The 21,780-nt window shown below is 36.5% G+C and overlaps 1 pseudogene; it reads right to left on the bottom strand.

The window, feature by feature from the left end:
- Window positions 1-11,011: 11,011 nt before the first annotated feature.
- On the bottom strand, window positions 11,012-21,501 carry LOC145045973 (uncharacterized; annotated as a pseudogene).
- Between the last annotated feature and the right edge of the window lie 279 nt (window positions 21,502-21,780).

The raw sequence follows: 21,780 nt of genomic DNA on the forward strand, positions 1-21,780 counted from the left end.
GAGAGGGCAAGCCGATTTGCAAGTGTTATACATTCTCTCAAAGTTATTCCAAAGTATTTGGTGTTGTGTGAAACATTTGAGGCATCACACTTGGGGTGCTAGGCTCTCAAGGTTTTCAAGTAATCAAATCAACTGCACGGTATGTAATTTTAGCCATCATTTATGTTAAGAGTTCGCCATGTATGCTAGATAGGATTACGAACCATGGAAATCATATTTTGCATGTATTTTAGAAAAACATAGATCCAAGGTTCTCTAGGGTTGCATGTACACTTCAGGGTGTTAGAATGCTCATAACCCATCATATGTATTTGATATTAAGCATAATTTGATCAGTGTGGCCCAATTCATTGATGTAGATTGGAGAGTTGAATTCCTGTAAGAAGCACAACTATGTTATGATAGAAGACGGAAAAGAATGTCTTTTCAAATAAAATCACATCAAGAATATATATCATTTAGACATCAACATGATCATCAGAAAGCTTCAACTACTTTTTTTCTATCAAAAGTCATACCTGACATAAGTTGGATATTGCATCGAAGGCTTGATAATATCTATTTTCGATACATGAATGATCTAGTTTCTTGTGAAATGGTTTGAGGTATGCACTCCTTAAATTTGAGAATGATCATCTATGTGCTGCGTGTGAATATTGGAATAAATCAAAGAAAGGACATCATGTTCTGATTGAAAAATCAATTTTGGAACCTCTTGAACTTCTTCATATCAATCTCTGTGGACCATCTATCGTAGAAAGCATACATCAAAAAAGTTCATTCTTGTGATTGCTAATGACTACACAAGGTTCACCTGGGTTTTCTTCCTTAGGCTAAAATAAAAATAATAAAAAATCAGAAACTGTCTCGGAACTCATAAATTTCATCAAAGGTATTGAAGTTCTAATTAAACTACCTATTTATAGAATTTTCAGTGACAATGGATCCGAGTTGATAAATGCCACATTTAAAAAATTCTTGCCAACAAAGGCAGTAAACGAAGTTTTTCTAAACCCTACACTCCTTAACAAAATGGCGTTGTTGAAAAAAGAAACTAAACTCTAGTTGAAGTCGCTTGGTTGATTCTAAACTTTGAAAAATTTGTGTTTATCTTTGGGCGGAAGCTGCCTCCACGACTTGCTTCACTCAAAATCAAAGCGTCATCATCCGTCGTCTCAACATGACAACATATGAAGTAATGAATGATCGGAAGCCAAGTATCTTATTTTTTCACATTTTTGGATGTCGATGCTTTATAAAAAACAACTATGATCAACTCACTACGTTACAACCTAAATCCAATGAAGCCATCTTTTTATGATACTCAGACAAATCTAAAGCTTACAGAGTTCTGATTCGTAGAACTCGTGTAATTCAAGAAAGCTTTGATATCACTTTTGATGATAGTTTTCTTCGGAACTTAGTCCCTACTCATGTTACAACACACATCATGGAATTTGATGTTCCACCTCTTGGAGTTCCGAATCCTCAAATTATATATGAAGTTGATTTCGAAAGCCTGTTTGGACCAATACAAATTGTTCTTGATTCGGAATCTCGATCAGGACCGTCTTCATCTGCCACTCTGGTTTCTCAAAATATTTCTGGTCTGACCCCAACCTTTCCTCCATTTGATTCTGATGCGTTTGAACCTTCTTAGGTTGAGACAGAGAATAACAATCCAACCCTTGAATAAAATGTAGATGGATTTGAAGATCCAACAGATCAATTCGCTAAAATCAATAATTCCAAACAACAATGAAGATAGTGTCAACTTCTTTGAAATTCCGAACTCTGACAATGCTGGCATTTTCAGTTCAGAAGTTCAGGGTGAGCATCAACCTCAACTTCAAATTGTTTAGAGTGAGTAATACAACCCCATTGTAGATATCGAATTATCTACCACATAAGAACTTCTCAAATTACATATATGTACAAAGGATCATCCCCTGAATCAAGTAATTGGAAATCTCAGCGTTGGAGTTCAAATTCACTCTACTACTAACATACAAAATAAGTGCCACTTCCCAAACAATACCTCGTCTAAATTTGGATCTTGATCCGTTTGAGACAGTTCAAGAATCTTAATTCTTTTCACAAGCTCAACCACAAGGTAATTTTCAATGCCAACCACACCGCCTACTCGATGAGTCAACTGATTCCTCCGATGAAGGACTTGTTGAAGAGTCGTTTCAAGAGCTCCAAGAAAAGCGAAAAGGGAAGAATCCAAGCAAAGGAAAGGCTCAATGCAAAGAGTGGATATGTGATGAAGACACTGTACTAGCGCAAGCATGGCTACATGTGTCGGAGGATCCCACGACGGGCGACGACCAAGATTCGACGACCTTCAAAGCTAGAGTTTGGCATAATTTATGTCAGCGAACAAAAAGGTAGTACCACATTCCTGATCAACTTTGCTCCAAATGGGGGATTGCCAACAAAGCCTCAATGGAGTTTAACGGTATCTACATGAACAGGATCCACAACCCCCCAAAGCGGTGCAAATGAGGTGGATGTGTTCGAAAATTTCTGTAAGATTTACAAGGCCAAAGTCGGAAAACCTTTTGGCAATGAGGAGTTTTGGGGAGTTGTGAAGGGGAAACCAAAATGGCATAATCTAAGAAGTGTTGATGATTACGCAGGTGCTTCCAAACGAAGCAAAACTACTAATACCACTCACAGTAACTCTTCTGATGCACATATTGGAGGGATTGACCTCAACAACAATGATCATGGGATGTTAGGAAATTTATATTGCATGCATTGGAAATGGAGTATGTGTCCTAATGCATATCATGGACAATACACAAAGGGCAATTATAATTATCCTACGGTCGTCTTTGGAGCTGTAGCCTGACAAGATTTGTGGATCTGGCATGCCTTTTTCGGTAGTTCCGGTTCGCTTAATGATATTAATATTCTCAATAATGCACCAATATTTAACAAGGTGTATGACGGTACTACCCCAGATTCGTTATTTGTACTCCGAGGAACAAAATATAAATTTGGGTATTATCTTGTGGATGGGATCTATCCTGAACTATATGATTTTCTTAAAAGTTTCTCATGTTCGGATGACCCTCAGAGGTCCAGATTTAAGAGTCCAAGAAAAAGAAAGAAAATATATCAAACGAGCGTTTGGAGCACTTAAAAAGCGTTGGCGGATAGTTACAAAAGCATCCATGTTTCGTGATATTTCTACTATGATAGAAGTGATGTATACATGTATCATATTGCATAATATGATAATAGAGCATGAAGGATATGTGATATGTGTGTACAACGAGAATGAAGTCATCCCAGATACACAACCACTAGAATATGGTGGTCAAGAATGGATACAAATAATGAGGATAATTCATAGTCCAGTAATCCATACCGATCTTCGACATCATTTGACCGATCATCTTTCAACGATGGAAAATCTTGATCTACATATGCCCTCAGAAGACGAATTTGAAGGCCAATATTCAGAGGAAGACCCATTGTTTTAGTGTGTTTTTTTTGTGAAGTGTGTTTCAGTTATGAAGTGTATTTTTTATATATTAAATCGTGTTTTAGGCCATAAGTAGTATTAAATCGTGCTTTAAGTTATTGTAATCGTTTTTATTTAATGTGTAGTGTGTGTCGTTAAAAAAAATTTATGTCATATTAATTAATCAAAAAAATGTTTGTGTAATATTAAAAAAAAATATTTTGTATAATATTAAATTAAAATTGTTTGTTTATTAAAATAAAGTAATTAAAATAAATTAAAAAAGGATCTTAAAAAAGTATTTTATATAATATTAAATAAAAAATGTTTGTTTATTAAAGCAAAGTAACTAAATTAAATTAAAAAAATAAAATAAAACAAATGGAGTGTTAGGAGTGTTACCATTCCTTGCCAAATATTAAGATTAAGTGTTGACTGGAGAAAAATAAGGTGGCATTCAAAAAACTAATGTGACAATGTGTTAGGAGTGTTACCACTCCCTTTTGCCTAAGAATATCAAATCAAAAATAAAAATTTAATATTTAAATAATTAGTATTATCATGTCGTAATATACTATTTTATTATACCAAAACCATATAATACATAACTGATTTTTTGATTTTTGAAGTTACATACCAGTTTCTTTATAGGGTTATTGTCACTGTAGCCCAACAAACTTTAGTATATTGGTTTAAATGGTCTCTCCTGATTTTTTTTGGTAGTTTAGGGGCATAAAGTCTATTTTTACATGCTAAAAAAGGCCCAAGACTTGTTATTACCGGTATCATTGATGACGTGGTTTTTTTTCGAAAGTTATAAGAATTAAACTAAAATCCACCTCACAAATTATCCATCCACTAAAACATAATATATTGGTTTAAATGGTCAATCGTCTATTTTTTTTAACGACTCTTCCACCTCCATTCAACATTTTCGGAGCCCACCACCACTAAGCCTCCGCCCCTCTTACTCGAAAGTTGGAAACCACCGTCATCCACTATCTTCCCCTCTCTTTCCCTATCACCATCTCTGACTCTCTCTCTGTCTCTCACACACACACACACATACCTACAATCGGCGACGACTCTATCGGGAGAACCTACAAGTCACTGAAAATCCGCCTAAGGAACCTTCAAACGACTATCAATCTAGGAAACTATTCTCTACCATTGAAAATCTGCAACCAAGCCACCATTAAGATTTGTAATCAGCTGATCTGTTTGAGAAATCGATAAATACCTAAAAGTTAAATTGAAATAAGCACATTTTCTCTCGATGATGTTATGTCCGTTAGAAATGGAAGTCTATATAGATATTATCATCAGAATAAGAATGAAATCAGCAGTGGTTCTTTCCGATTCAAAGATGCAATTCATTCAAGCACTTGAAGATGTGTTGGGAATCCAGATGAAGAAGCAAAGTTGCGTCGTTTGGAGTTTTTCCAAATGTGGGGTTCTTCTCGTGAATGGATTTAAAGGCTAGGTGGATAAATCAGCCCCCTAAACAAAATCTACTCAAACAATTAAAATATCAGCACCATATCAGAACGTTCTCTTCTTCCATCATCATCTTCGACTTATTGCAACCAAAATCCTATTCTTCCGATCCGACCCTTTTCCGTCATCTTGCTCTGCCACAAAACTCAACGGATTCGCCTCATAAACAACCAGTTGCTCCGACATCATATCGTGTACAAAATTTGTACCTTCGGCTTAATGATTCTCCATATCTAACCTCATAGCCTCATCGTTGCTTCCAGATTGAGCATGAACATGGTCTTGATTAAGCTTGTCGTAGATCTATTCAACCAGTTGCTCTGGCTTCATATGGTGTATAGGATCTGCAGCTTCGACTTCGTGGTCGTTATTAAGCTCTCTGGTCTTTTCTTCGTCTTGCGATTCCACTTATGGCTCAAGAGCGGTATTTCTGAACTTTCTACCATCATCTTCTTGAGATTCTTCTGTAGTTTCACTTGGGGTTTCATATTTTACAAATGTTAACGAATCAAGCTTCTCTTGAAAACCGACAAGTTCTTTTGCCACCACATCCCTCACAATCGGATGCAAACCCTGATGAATTGCATATCGAAAAACGAAATTATGATTCCAAAAACAAAAAAAATTACAATCGAGAAGATGAAGAAATGAAGGTGTACCTGAATGGTATCTAGCTTTAAGAGAAGACTTATTACACGTGGCAATTGAGTTGACATCTAAACATGCAGATTAGGATGGGTGTCACCGGATGACCCCTTCAAATTTACTAAAAGGAATTTTTAAAGCTTAAAAATACAAGTTGGTGCCCTTCAAATGTAAAAAATAGTCACGAGGGATCATTTAAACCAATATACTAATTTTTTTTGGGATACAGTGACAATATCCCTTCTTTATATAAACATTTATCGAAAACTAATAAAAAAAACCGACATATGAGTTAACTCAAGTATACACTAGTTTCTATTACATCATTTTACTTTCCATGGCATTATAGTTGGAAGATTCTACCCATTTATAACAATGAAAATTGATTTATATTAGAAAGAATTGCAATAATTTGATAGATTTTCTACAGTACAATGTTATAAAGGAAAAAAATGATAGAATGACACTATAATATACAAATCAATAAAACTACATTGCTATATTGTGACATCCCTATTTTCAAGGCCAGAAAAGACCGACTTGTTTATGCTTTGTTTTATAAAATCAGAGTAATCATTTAAAGAAAACAGTTGCGGAATTTGTTCCCAAAACAAAATATGATAAAAATTATCAAAGCATTTCTCGAAGAGAATGTATTTTCATTTAATAATAAAACATCGGGATGACATGTTCCGATACAGACATATAAGCATAAACAGAACTTACATTTAATTACACAATTGATTTATATCTCCTTTAAATCTCTCTGTGAAATATGTATTCGTATTAATACCTGTGATACAAAGAAAACTGAGTGGGTCAGGCTTGGGAGTCTGGTGAGCATATAGGGTTTTCAACCCACAATAATATAATTATTATATTCAACCATCAAACAATCAACTCAATTACCCATCCCTATTATCTTCTTTATTTCTTAGGATTTTACCCTAGGAATTCAACTACGCGTCATTCATTTATTCCTAAGGATTGACCTAAGGAATTAGCACAAACTTCCATTGCTACATAAGGTGCATCTGCCAACATTATCCTTTAAGCGCCTCTGCCAGGATTACGTCATACACTATGAGGCGCGACTGCCAGGTTTATGACATTCTCTTTTAGGCGCATCTGCCGACATTATCCTATAAGCACATCTATCAGGATTATCCTGTAAGCGCATGTGCCAGGATTACGACATTCACTACTTGGTGCATCTACCGATATTATTCTTAAACGTATCAGCTGGTATTATGATATTCTCTAATTGGTGCATCTACCAATATAATTCTTAATCATCTTTCATACCTCATCGTTTTATCACATACCAACTCTCTCATCAACCCATGTTCTACCCAACATATTTGTAGATATAAAATACATATATAGTTTAACTCATTTAAAAACTATATAAAACATCCATCCCACACTCATCTCAAATAAACAACAATATATAAACACATAGCACGTATTTTATAACAAATACTTCATATTTATGTGTTAATAGAAAGTAACTACACACTCACCCAAACATATACTTAATACAGTCAAACAATATTTGTATTATACCCGTGTTTATGAAAGGGACTATACACCCACACATATAAAAAAATTTATATTATACACATAAGACGTATTTTATACTAAATACTTAATAATTATGCGTTAGAAGAAAGTAACCACACACTCACTTGATTAGAAGATGATCGGACAACACTACGACTTGTAGAAGTAGTATTCTTCGGTAGATCTGGAAGATCTTCACAAAAACCAAGCTCCTCGCGGGCAGAGCTTCGGCTCGGGAATCACACTTCTCGGGATCTTCGGGGCCTCGGGACTTGCTTCGGGGCTTGGGAATGATACCGGGGCTTCGGGATATTTCTTGCACGATAAACGATGCAAAAATACAAGAAAACGGGAAGAAATGAGCAAAGAAGTCGGTTTCCCTCGACACCCTTTTATAGGGGGCTGGAACACGAATTACGCTCAGCGTAATTCTAAATTACGTTGGGCGTAACGGCGATAAGATCGCTGACTCCCCCCCTTCGGATAATATCGAAATTTATATATAAATAAAATATCGAAAATATTTAATAAACTTCAAAAATTCATATCTTCCTTATACGAACTCCGTTTTTCACGTTCTTTATATCCCCGCGTAGGTGAGACTACGATCTACAAATTTCATTTAGACTCTGTCGGCTAATTTTGAACTTATTTTTATTATTTGTTTTTAGTAGTCCGGGACAGGAAAACTCTGTTATAAAATCATAACTTCTTTATCCGACGTCCGTTTTCGCCTATCTTTTTATCTTTTTACTCCTATTAATGAGACCTTCGATTCTCATTTAGATTGTTTCGACTAAAAACCGCTCGGTCTCAAATCGAGCATTCGGGTTGCATACCGCTAAGTCGAAACTTCGAAAAATTATAACTTCCTCATACGAAGTCAGATTTGGGCATTCTTTTTATGCACTCTCATGGTTTAATGTATTATACAACTTTCATTTAGATTGCTAAGGCTAAATATCGCTCTAACGTAAATTCACTTTTTACGTCGCGTTGTGTCATGCCGGTTTTGTCGCGAAACTTCGACAGGTCATAACTTCTTTGTTATAACTCGGATTTCGGCGTTCTTTATATGCACGGAAACCTTGTAACATATACTATAACTTAATTAAGATTATTCCTTCAAAATAATCTTCCATCAAAAAGTCATTTTTGACGCTTAACGTCTCTAATTGACTAGCCCGGATCTACGGGCGTTACAACTATCTCCCGCTTAGGATGATTACGTCCCGGAATCATCAAAGAAATAGGACTTGCATAATGATTCCACATGTTATTTATTCATCCTAGGTAATAACCGTAACTTCTATGTTTCCTCGAAAGAGTATTTAACTCTATGGCTTTCTTGACTTTAGAAGATGGCCAATCTTGCATCTGCTTATCGTGCTATGTTGTACTTTCAATCGTAACCTTCAAGTTACCAAATAAGTCCTTATTGTGGACTCCTTCTTCTTCTCATGATAATTACTTTCATTTATCTATTGTAACAAATCGATGGGTGGTGCTCTGTTGACCTCTCATCGCACGATGCGACGCTTAGACTCGATCTTTAATGAAGTTAAATTCCAAGATGGAATATACCTTTCTTCATATTCTAACATGATATAATCACATTTCAGCATGTAGCATTTCTACCTACAAACTTCTTTTAACAACGAGCACGACACTATCAATCGCATTAACTTCAACCTTCTGACTTAAGTCAGATGTTACATCTAACTTGGTGCTGTAGACCACGTAACATACTCCTCGTAGTCGAACTCAAATTTAAATATGACTACTAGGGTCGGAAAAAGAACCATATTACTAGTCATTACCGAAACAATGGTAATGACATACCAGAATAAAGTGGAATCAATTACTAGCTTCTTGGTAACCTTGTGACTTTCCCTGATCCAAGCACTACTAGAAAAACAGCCTTTTACGACGCTGATTGCGCGTAATAAAAGGCTCAGACGACGAGCAAATGCGCGTCAAGGAAGGCCCTGTCATAAAGAGAGACAACGCGCTTTTGCGCGTCGTCTATAGACGACGCGCATTTACGACGTTCATTTACGACACGCAATTACGACGCGCGTTTACGACACGCAATGCGTATCAAGGAAGGCCCTGTCATAAAGGAAGACGACACGCATTCGCGTTTCGTAACCTTATGATGCACGTGTTAATGACACGCAATGCGTATCAAGAAAGCCCCTGTCAAGAAAGGCCATGTCATAAATGAAGATGACACACATTTTTGCGTATCGTATATTTAAATGTTTAAAAAAATTATATATTTATTAATTTTTATATTAAATTTGCATTTAGTTTCTCATAATAGAAATAAAATACTTTTTTGATAGATTTACTAATTTTCAAATTAAATAACACATTAAAAGTCTCATAATACAAAATAAAATACCATAAACAATAAAGATAATTCATTGCACTAAGGACCATGTTAACAAAAGAATATAACATTATATACCATAAGTACCCTCAAGTAATCAATCTCTTACAATGTTACTAAAAATACCCTCAAGTAATCAATGTCTTACAAAGTTAAGAGACTTAGATACTCAGTTGGTATGTAATATGGCACTAAGAAGCCCAAAAATTGTTTATGTTTTTCCTGTTCCTGGTGGATCCTACATGGACAAAAGGTAAAGAAGTTGTTGCATCAAACCAATCAAGAAACAAAATATAGACCTTTTAGTTTATGTTTCTTGTTTACTTAATAAAAACAAGACTTAATCAAGAAAAAAAATATAGACCTGTCCCTAACCTTCTGTGTTATGGAAAAAGCTAATCCAACCAAACCTCTTATCCTACCAACCTCTTTCTCAACTGCAGCCTTCAACTTAGCATCAACCTAAAACCAAACTCATTTTATACATTAACCAATTATAAAACACTTCATATTAATATCTGAAAATTTTAACTAATAACAAAAATAAGAGGTTATTGGAATCGGAATAGGTGATTCCATCTTTGTACTACTTTTGGAATTCACTTCATTTTGCTTTAAGATTCCTGATGTCTGAAACAAATCATAACCACACAATGCAAAAATATAAAAGTCAAAAGTAAAAAAAAGACGAACTTCACATAAAAAAATACCCATAGACTATCATTGCAAAAAAGACGAGCTTCACATAAAAAAAATACCCATAGACTACCTTGATTTAAGAGGAAACAGAAATAAGTGATTAATAATGTGTGGCCCAACAGAAGCTTCACGGTTTCTATCAGCAAAAAAGTACAGAAAACATGAGAATTTAATCATTTATATATTGAAATTTGTTAAATATGAGGAATGATATAACTTACAGGCAAACGATCCCAAACAAGGTGACCATCATTTGGTTTGAGGTGATAATAAGAGCATCCAAAAGCAACAGCAGCACACCAATGTAAAAGCATGTCCAACCACAAAGCTCACCTTGTAGACTTAGGCATTTTATACCAGGCAGAATCAGGGGCAGTATAAACCTGAGAAGTGGATGCTACTTTGTTTAATTGTAGTTATCACTATTATATAGGTCATCCATAAAGGTTAAAAGGTACACCATTTGAAAGAGAAAACAAGAAAAAGATAAAAAGTGTTATCTGTTAAGGATGAAAAGTAGAAAGAGTAGCTCTTTAAAAAGATTGACAAAATCAGAAAATATATTTTCGTTGGCTTGTTAACACAAACCCCTCGCTTTATCAATCTTTTATAAGTATATCATAAATCCAAAAAGTTATCTACGTTGAAACCCAACAAACCAAGTTTCAACAAACATAGCAATGGATATGGAACACCCATGTTAAAATATATACAAGATGAAGGGCATAATCGTCATTCTACCATCGACATATCCCAGGTGCTTCTGTCCTCAACATTGATATTGCCTCTTCATACTCTGAAGCATATACAAACCCCCACAGCTGCACACATTGACATTCACATCAACTCAACTTATGCAAACTATTTATATTAAATTACACTTTTGGTCCCTGAGAATCTCTAATTTTCCTAATTTTGGTCCCAAAAAGTTCTCTTGCAACTTTAGTCCTTATTTGACTATTTTTGGTCCCGAACCATTTTTTCAATTTTGGTCCCCAAAAATTCTCTTACAATTTTGGTCCTTTGAAATTTCTTGTAGAGTTTCAGTCCTTGTTCTAAGTAAGATGACCATTTTTGGTCCCTGAGTATTGCTGATCTTTTCAATTTTAGTCCCAACTCATTTTACTTGGAACGAAGAGTAAAAACGTTACAAAAACCTCAAATAAGGATCAAATTTGCAAGAGAATTTTGTAGGACCCAAATTGAACAAAATCAGCCATACTCGAGGACCAAAAATGTAATTTTTGCAAAAATAAGTGAGAGAAAGCACCTCAATTTCCTTCACTTCAAATTCTTGGGTGTGTGACAAACAAGAGTTACCATAAGTTTCTGAGGCCAAAATTGACCCATTCAATTTGGGAAAAAAAATATGCAAATTGCCAAATTACCATATTATCCCTCAAAAAGAAAAATAGGAATGATGCAAGTGCAACACTCTTACAAGTCACTATCGAGATACAATGCAAAATGATTTCCCCCACCAAGCACTAAATACTCAGTTGAACAAAGAGTAAAATACCGATTCACCCCTAATAAATGCACAATTAACATAATAAATCCCAAATAAATATTAAAATTATAAAAGATTTTTTTTATATATTATCAAGAAAATGCAGTACCTGTGGGGCGATATATAACAGGATGCCCTGGTGTATTTGTAAACACAAATGTATCATTCGATCCATGTATAGTATTTACTCATCATAGTGAAAAAGGGTAGAAAAGTCTTTTATCAACATATAGAGAAACGAACTTAATTAAACAATTACAAACCTGGTATCTTTTCTTTGTTGATGGTTTCAAAGGTGCCTCAACTAAACCACCAAACACTGCACCTTTACGATCTCCAACGACCTGAAAATGTTTAATCAAGTTTCAGTTAAAGGGTAGAGTTGACATTTTGCATAGTTACTGAAGACAAGACATTACCAGTAGACTTAACCCAGGGAAAAGATTGCTTCTTCTATATAAGATTGAAAGAGATATGCCATGCCTCCATGTACTAACATATAAAAAAGATAATGATATATCAAGATTCAAGAATAATGTGAAACTGAAAATATGAAGAAGATGAAGTTTTACCTGTATAGTAAGACCCATTTCTTTCCTTGACTAAGAACAGGGAGTGCAACATAAAGATCAGAACGTGTATTTCTGTCATAAGTTGTGAAGGTTCTGACATTTTTGGAAGTTTATTAGAAGGAAAAGATGCAATCACATTTTGTACAGGAACCCCATCATTAGTGTCAAATTGAGAGCTTGTTTCTTTCATGTCATCAATCTTTAATTCAGTCTTTACCTTCCAGATGCATGAGATCGATACCCACTAAACCTAGCAGCTTGTGAAAGAGCCTTGCTGAGTGACTGTTTTCCCTTAGAGAATAGACCTTTCTTTCCATTGTTTTCTTTTGAAACGTTTTGGGATGATGTGTCATTTCTGTAGCTAGTTACCACTTGGTTGTCGTTCCATTCTGAATATTCAGACTCGTTTTCTGATCTTCCTGGTGATAAGAATGAGTAGAGAAATGCGGTGAAGGAGGAAGTATCTGGCCCATCAACCAAGATCAATCTCTCTGTAGCCCTACGCAAAACCCTCCATGGTATCAAGCTCAATCTCTGTAGCCCTACGATCTGCCATGTCCAAATCTCTCTCGTCCTCCAGAGAGTCGTCCAACCCAACCGACCTTCATAGCCATTTCTATTGATTTCCAACTCGATATCATAAATTATGTTTCGACATGAGAGTGTGGGGAGGTTTCAAGAAGAACAGAGCAGAAGCAACAACGCAAACGATAACATTAGGTATCGAGGGCTAATCAAGTTTGATTAAAAAGGTTATAAAACTCGTAATAAAGGAAGACAAACCTCTGGAACAAATAAAGAAGTAGAATGTTGATGGTGATTGACCATGGAGTTTCGAGACCTTGTGTAACAACCCGAAATTTCTGCATCATTTTAATGTAACTCTTTCGCGCAACCGATCGTCGTTCCGATTTCCGATTTCCGATCTTCCGTTTAATTGAGTCATTATAAAGTACACATTTAAAATGACTTAATGGGTGTCTTAATACATTTAGAAATCAATTTAACACCCAACTTTAGTGATCGGAATAATTCTAGAATGTACCGTATCGGGTTACGGTAACTTAATCGGGTACGACCAAAAACCCCATCTAACGCCGGTATCAGGTAGAATTCCACCGTGTCCAAAACTTAAACACTATATAAACGTGTTTAAGACTTCATTTGAAGCCTTTTGGCAAGTTTCTCACTAAACTCTTACAACCTCTCTCCTCAAGCTAGAATTAAGGTCCAAATCACAAGTTTAAGGCTTCAAATCTTTAAGGTAACCTCCCTGACATGTTATTCAACACCTTTAGCCTTCAAATTGATGAAATAATTGAGTTTTAGGTCCAAGAACATGAGTTTACGGCCAAGGAACAAGCTTGGGTCGTAAACTCCATTTAATGGGGTTTTAAACCCTTAAACTCCTTCCTAAACTCAATTGGACTTTAGATATGGCTATGGGACTTCAAGCTATGGACTTAGGACATTTAAAACTATGATTTTGAGCCATTTAAAGGAGTTTACGACCAAGGCATAAGCTTGGGCCGTAAACTCAAGTAAAAGGGGTTTTTCATGCCCTAAAACCCTTCCAAATCACTCCCATGACTTAGATATGAATTGTAGGACCTTGGTTTTAGCATTTGGACACTTGAAACATGAATTTTGTGGGACTTATGTGAGTTTACAGCCAAGGATAGTGCTTGGGCCGTAAACTCCCCAAAATGTGACATAAACCCAATTCTAAAGTGTTAGAAAGCCATCCAACACCACCAAAAGACTTGGAATAAATCAAGGGACCAACCAAAAAGGCTTTAAGGGTCTAAAACACATCATTTGTGGGACTTATAAGGGTTTATGGCCAAGGCTTGTTCTTGGGCCGTAAACTCCAAAACTTTTGGTGTTAGAATGAAAACTAAACACCCCTAAAGCCTTTAGATGAATTTTAGAATCCCTTCTATGCAAGTTTTAGACCTTGAAACACTTTGTATGACCCTACATTAGAGTTTACGGCCATGAGGAGGGTCTCATGGGCCGTAAACTCCATAACACCCCTCAAATGTCCCATAAAACTCATGTAAGGTCTAGGAATAATTCTAGTAATCACATGTGATTTGTTTTAACAACATTAAACATCATTTTCATGAAGATTAAGGAGTTTACGGCCAGGAGCCTATACTGGGCCGTAAACTCCCATAAAATAATCATTTTGATGATTTAAACTCATTCCAAGTGTTCCAAGGCAATTTAGATAATCCATTCTAGCATCCTCTATGTCCATTTGAGCCCTTAAACCCTCAAAACCACACCAACATGAGTTTACGGCCGTAAACTCATGTGTGAGTGTGTTCCATGGTTGTAAACTCATTTAAATGTTTACTTATGGAGAGTAAACTCAAGTCCCAAGTCCCTAGTGCCATTACAAGTCCGAAGATGTCACCCAGGTCACTCCAAACGCTCGTTTTGAGGTATTTAACCTCATTGGAGTGTAATGTTCCATATGATTAGTGAATGTATCTCTAATTGTATATATATGGACATTATATCATTTTACATAGGGTCATCGCGAGTAATCAAACCCCGAACCGACGTCTAGCATTCAAAACCGACACGTTTCCGAGTCCGGTGAGTTCATACCCCTACCCTTTTTCACTGTTTTCACTGTTTTCAAGGGGGAACACAAGCAAAGTACAAGGGAATTCTTGTACTCATAACATGTTTTCAAATATGTGTTTCATATTCTTATGCTTTTAAAACTGATAACTACAACTGATAACATATCGAATATACAGATCACGTAACATATATTTGTGAAATAAGTCTTTAAACTAGTATGTTTTACATGTATTTCACAAATGGTTTTCCACATTTATCAGTTAAAAGCATGAGATTAAAACATTTGAATATAATACATGTACACTGTTTTGTCCTCGGTAACACTCCATGCACATACGCGGGTGGAGGACTTTCATATTATTACTAGTAAATTTGTTATTCCGGTACGAATGGAGACACGTCCTCGGAGAACACTCCACCTGGATTACGCGAGTGGAGGACTACACCCATAACCAGAATCTCTGGTATTTAGAGAGCGTGACTTGAGTGTATAGATCTATACGGGGCTGACTACCCCACACCTGGCTGCTAGCTACAGTCGAACCGAAATGGTTCAAGGGTGACGAAAGTCATAAGTATGTGGACGACTTATTGCCACATGTGGACTACTTATTGCCACAGGTTTCAGTCTATTGTATGGTTATGGAACTCGCAATTAGGATAACAGAGATTTACTTACAGTAATAATGGATTTCTTTATACATCGTATACATCGTTTACATCTTTTACATCTTTTACTTACTGTAACTAACATTAAGGAAGGTACGGGACCTTCCTGGGGAAAACATGGAATCTAATCACGGTTATATCTTTTACATCTTTCACATTGTTTACATAAGATACATACATGCAGGAAAGCATGGGGCTTTCCTGGGTAACACTTACATAACTAGAAAGAGTCACAGAATGGATAACATTACATCTTTTACAATTTGTAACATACGATAAGGAAAGTATGGGACTTTCCTGGTAACACATGATAAGTAAACAGAACAGTTTAACCAGTCAGATAACCAACTATACATTTTCACATGAGTAAATATGTTTTCAGTGTACAAACTTACTATACTTTACAATTGTGAAACAATAACCAACTTTTAAGAAAATACGGGATTTTCTTGGTGTACATAACATTTCAGAAACAGAAAGGAAACCGATACATTTTCGTACAACAAAACCGCTTATGAACTCACCAGCTTTATGCTGATTTTCAAATCGCTTGTGTTCTCAGGTCAGCGTTAGAACAGGTACCTGAAAATCCTTCTGCACGAAGACGGTGTACATGAAGACCCGTTACATTTTGTCTATATATATTATGAATCACAACTGTACAAACTTTACTTTTGAAACAACTGTAAAACTGTTATTATGTAATGTAATGCTTGTTTTACTTTGCTTACTATGTACATTGGATTTGATACTCAACACGGTAGTCAACCCCAGAAATGTATTCCAGACTTCGAGAATTTTCTTTTCTCATTAGAACCTAAAGTTCCTTCTAACTTTCTCTTCTCGCCAACTTCAACCTTACTGTCAGTCCTCCCCTTGATCATATTCTCAACAGACTTGGCAACCCAAATATCTGCCTCTAGAGTAGGTACCTAATGCACTGGCACCGCATACTCCCAAGGGAGTCCCTTTGCATACCGGTCAACTTTTGTCAGTTCATCTGGGACGATGCGCAAAGCAAACTCCATCTTGTCTGTGAAGGCATTAGTGTATTCATCCACTGACATGCTGCCTTTCTTCAATATCAGAAATTTGTTCTCCAACTCTAGCAGGTTTTGGGCCGAGCAGAACTTGCGCTTGAATTGCACCAAGAACTCTGCCCAAGACAGTTGCAGTGGCTCGTTAGGGCTTAGGATCTTCCCTTGAGTGTTCCACCATCGAACGGCTCCACCTTGGAACTGACGCACTGCATAGATAGTCTACAAGCTGCCTCTGCAGCCACAAGTCATGAAGGCTAGCTCGATTTCCAATATCCAATCCATAACTCCGATCGGATCTTCCTTTCCAGTGAAGGTTGATGGTTTACAAGTAAAAAAATCCTTATACTTGCATCCCATTCCATCGTTCCTCCCATTCTGGTTGTTTTTCCTAACTATCGGTGGGTTGGATTGACCAACATATCCACTAAAGTTTCCACCTTCCAGGTTCCCTTCATTCACTTCGGGCTCTTCCACTTGAATTAACAGTTCTTCACGATTCTGTTGAAGCAGACGTCTCGTTTCATCCATCTGACGATCCAACATCGTCTGAATCATCAATTGTACACCGGCCATTGTTATCGGCTCAGGTGTTGATGCTATGACAGGTATTTGCTCAATCACTGGTGGTTGATTCCTGTTTTCATCAACATTTCCAACTCCAGTTCTTGTTCTCACCATTTTTGATCTATACACCGAATAAGGTGAAATTAGATCCTTATTCACGATAGATATTCAAATCATCATTATCACTCTGAAACGTTTACATGCTAGTTCTAATATGCTAGACATACACCTAGAATCCTAAACACATAAGGTTTCCAGATCCGGTCGGCAACAGACAATAGATCCGAAAAAATAATAGCACCAATATAGCTATCACACAAAACATTTAGCACATAAAAGCATTTTAGGCATCATTCCTAAAATAAACTAGTGCTTGTGTCAATTTAGGTGTACTACCTAACATATTTTAGACACACTGCTCACAATCATTACTTATCATTCTAAGTTTAAGTCTAGAAATATCCTACAATTTCCTAGTTCGCTTAAACTAATGCTCTGATACCAACTGTGATATCCCCATTTTCACGGGCAGAAAAGACCGATTTGTTTATGCTTTGTTTTATAAAATCAGAGTAATCTTTTAAAGAAAACAGTTGCGGAATTTGTTCCCAAAACAAAATATGATAAAAACTATCAAAGCATTTCTCGAAGAAAATGTATTTTCATTTAATAATAAAACCTCGGAATGTCATGTTCCGATACAGACATATCAACATAAACAGAACTTACATTTAGTTACACAATTGATTTATATCTCCTTTAAATCTCTCTGTGAAATATGTCTTCTTATTAATACATGTGATACAAAGAAAACTGAGTGGGTCAGGCTTGGGAGCCTGGTAAACATATAGGGTTTTCAACCCACAATAATATAATTATTATATTCAACCATCAAACAATCAACTCAATTACCCATCCCTATTATCTTCTTTATTTCTTAGGATTTTACCCTAGGAATTCAACTACCCGTCATTCATTTATTCCTAAGGATTCACCTAAGGAATTAGCACAAACTTCCATTGCTACATAAGGCGCATCTGCCAACATTATCCTTTAAGCGCCTCTACCAGGATTACATCATACACTATGAGGCGCGACTGCCAGGTTTATGACATTCTCTTTTAGGCGCATCTGCCGACATTATCCTATAAGCACATCTGTCAGGATTATCCTATAAGCGGATGTGCCAAGATTACGACATTCACTGCTTGGTGCATCTACCGATATTATTCTTAAACGTATCTGCTGGTATTATGATATTCTCTAATTGGTGCATCTGCCAATATCATTCTTAATCATCTTTCATACCTCATCGTTTTATCGCATACCAACTCTCTCATCAACCCATGTTCTACCCAACATATTTGTAGATATAAAATACATATATAGTTTAACTCATTTAAAAACTATGTAAAACATCCATCTCACACTCATCTCAAATAAACAACAATATATAAACACATAGCACGTATTTTATAACAAATACTTCATATTTATGTGCTAAAAGAAAGTAACTACACACTCACCCAAACATATACTTAATACAGTCAAACAATACTTGTATTATACCCGTGTTTATGAAAGGGACTATACACCCACACATATAAACAACTTTATATTATACACATAAGACGTATTTTATACTAAATACTTAATAATTATGTGTTAGAAGAAAGTAACCACACACTCACTTGATTAGAAGATGATCGGACAGCACTACGACTTGTAGAAGTAGTATTCTTCGGTAGATCTGGAAGATCTTCACAAAAACCAGGCTCCTCGCGGGCAGAGCTTCGGCTTGGGAATCACACTTATCAAGATCTTCGGGGCCTCGGGACATGCTTCGGGGCTCGGGAATGATACCGGGGCTTCGGGATATTTCTTGCACGAAAAACGATGCAAAAACGTGAGAAAACGGGAAGAAATGAGCAAAGAAGTCGGTTTCCCTCGACACACTTTTATAGGGGGCTGGAACACGAATTATGCTCGGCGTAATTCTAAATTACATTGGGCGTAACGGCGATAAGATCGCTGACTCCCCCCTTCGGATAATATCGGAATTTATATATAAATAAAATATCGAAAATATTTAATAAACTTCAAAAATTCATATCTTCCTTATACGAACTCCGTTTTCGACGTTCTTTATATCCCCGTGTATGTGAGACTACGATCTACAACTTTCATTTAGACTGTATCGGCTAATTTTGAACTTATTTTTATTATTTATTTTTAGTAGTCCGGGACAGGAAAACTCTGTTATAAAATCATAACTTCTTTATCCGACGTCCGTTTTCGCCTATCTTTTTATCGTTTTACTCCTATTAATGAGACCTTTGATTCTCATTTAGATTGTTTCGGCTAAAAACCGCTCGGTCTCAAATCGAGCATTCGGGTTGCATACCGCTAAGTCGAAACTTCGAAAAATTATAACTTTCTCATACGAAGTCAGATTTGGGAGTTCTTTTTATGCACTCTCATGGTTTAATGTTTTATACAACCTTCATTTAGATTGCTAAGGCTAAATATCGCTCTAACGTAAATTCACTTTTTACGCCGCGCTGTGTCGTGCCGGTTCTGTCGCAAAACTTCGACAGGTCATAACTTCTTCGTTATAACTCGGATTTCGGCGTTCTTTATATGCACGGAAACCTTGTAACATATACTATAACTTAATTAAGATTATTCCTTCAAAATAATCTTCCATCAAAATGTCATTTTTGACGCTTAACGTCTCTAATTGACTAGCCCGGATCTACGGGCGTTACAACTATCTCCCCCTTAGGATGATTACGTCCCGGAATCATCAAAGAATTAGGACTTGCATAATGATTCCACACGTTATTTATTCATCCTAGGTAATAACCGTAACTTCTATGTTTCCTCGAAAGAGTATTTAACTCTATGGCTTTCTTGACCGCAGAAGATGGCCAATCTTGCATCTGCTTATCGTACTATGTTGTACTTTCAATCGTAACCTTCAAGTTACCAAATAAGTCCTTATTGTGGACTCCTTCTTCTTCTCAGGATAATTACTTTCATTTATCTATTGTAACAAATCGATGGGTCGTGCTCTATTGACCTCTCATCGCACGATGCGACGCTTAGACTCGGTCTTTAATGAAGTTAAATTCCAAGATGGAATATACCTTTCTTCATATTCTAACATGATATAATCACATTTCAGCATGTAGAATTTCTACCTACAAACTTCTTTTAACAACGAGCACGACACTATCAATCGCATTAACTTCAACCTTCTGACTTAAGTCAAATGTTACATCTAACTTGGTCCTGTAGACCACGTAACATACTCCTCGTAGTCGAACTCAAATTTAAATATGACTACTAGGATCGGAAAAAGAACCATATTACTAGTCATTACCGAAACAATGGTAATGACATACCAGAATAAAGTAGAATCAATTACTAGCTTCTTGGTAACCTTGTGACTTTCCCTGATCCAAGTGCGAGTCCTGTGCTTCCGGTAGTATATGCATCTACTATCTTTCACACCTACTTATACTCGTGCCAAGTATTGTCCCGCAGTCGACCAAGTCACCATACAAGAAAATCAGACAATCATTCAACACATTAGTTAGCAGAACTAGGGTTTATATTAATTCCTTGAAATGATTAAACAAAAGTTCAAGTTCACCCTATACTATGCCTCTAATAGGCTACATACATGATACTTTTCATATCGCTACTTTATAACTTGATCTTTAGATATAAGATCCTTATTCATGATTCCTTGCATTGCCATCTGCTTCATCAAGGATCATTTGAAATGCTCTTGACTTTAGCTTTGGTAGCGCCTCTAGCCTTGCTTCTTGATTTTTCCTTGGGCAGTCTTGCTTGAAGTGCCCCTCTTCGTTACATTCGTAACACACCTTTTTACTGAAAATACATTCATCGGCGTAGTGCCCATGCTTTTCACATTTGAAACATGTCACCTCCGTACCACATTTTCCTGAGTGCTTCTTTTTGCACTTATCGCACCACCTTGCCTCATCCCTTCCTTCTCCTCCAGACTTCGAGAATTTTCTTTTCTCATTAGAACCTGAAGTTCCTTCTAACTTTCTCTTCTTACCAACTTCAACCTTACTGTCAGTCCTCCCCTTGATCATATTCTCAACAGACTTGGCAGCCCAAATAGCTGCCTCTAGAATAGGTGCCTGACGCACTGGCACCGCATACTCCCAAGGGAGTCCCTTTACGTACCTGTCGACTTTTGTCAGTTCGTCTGGGACGATGCGCAAAGCAAACTCCATCTTGTCCGCGAAGGCATTAGTGTATTCATCCACTGACATGTTGCCTTTCTTCAATATCAGAAATTTGTTCTCCAACTCTAGCAGGTTTTGGGCCGAGCAGAACTTGCGCTTGAATTGCACCAAGAACTATGCCCAAGATAGTTGCAGTGGCTCGTTAGGGCTTAGGATCTTCCCTAGAGTGTTCCACTATCGAACGGCTCCACCTCGGAACTGATGCACTGCATAGATAGTCTGCAAGCTGCCTCTGCAGCCACAAGTCATGAAGGCTAGCTCCATTTC

The sequence above is a fragment of the Lactuca saligna genome, chromosome 5 (assembly GCF_052625555.1).
Source record: "Lactuca saligna cultivar CGN05327 chromosome 5, ASM5262555v1, whole genome shotgun sequence".
Lineage (NCBI taxonomy): Eukaryota > Viridiplantae > Streptophyta > Magnoliopsida > Asterales > Asteraceae > Lactuca > Lactuca saligna.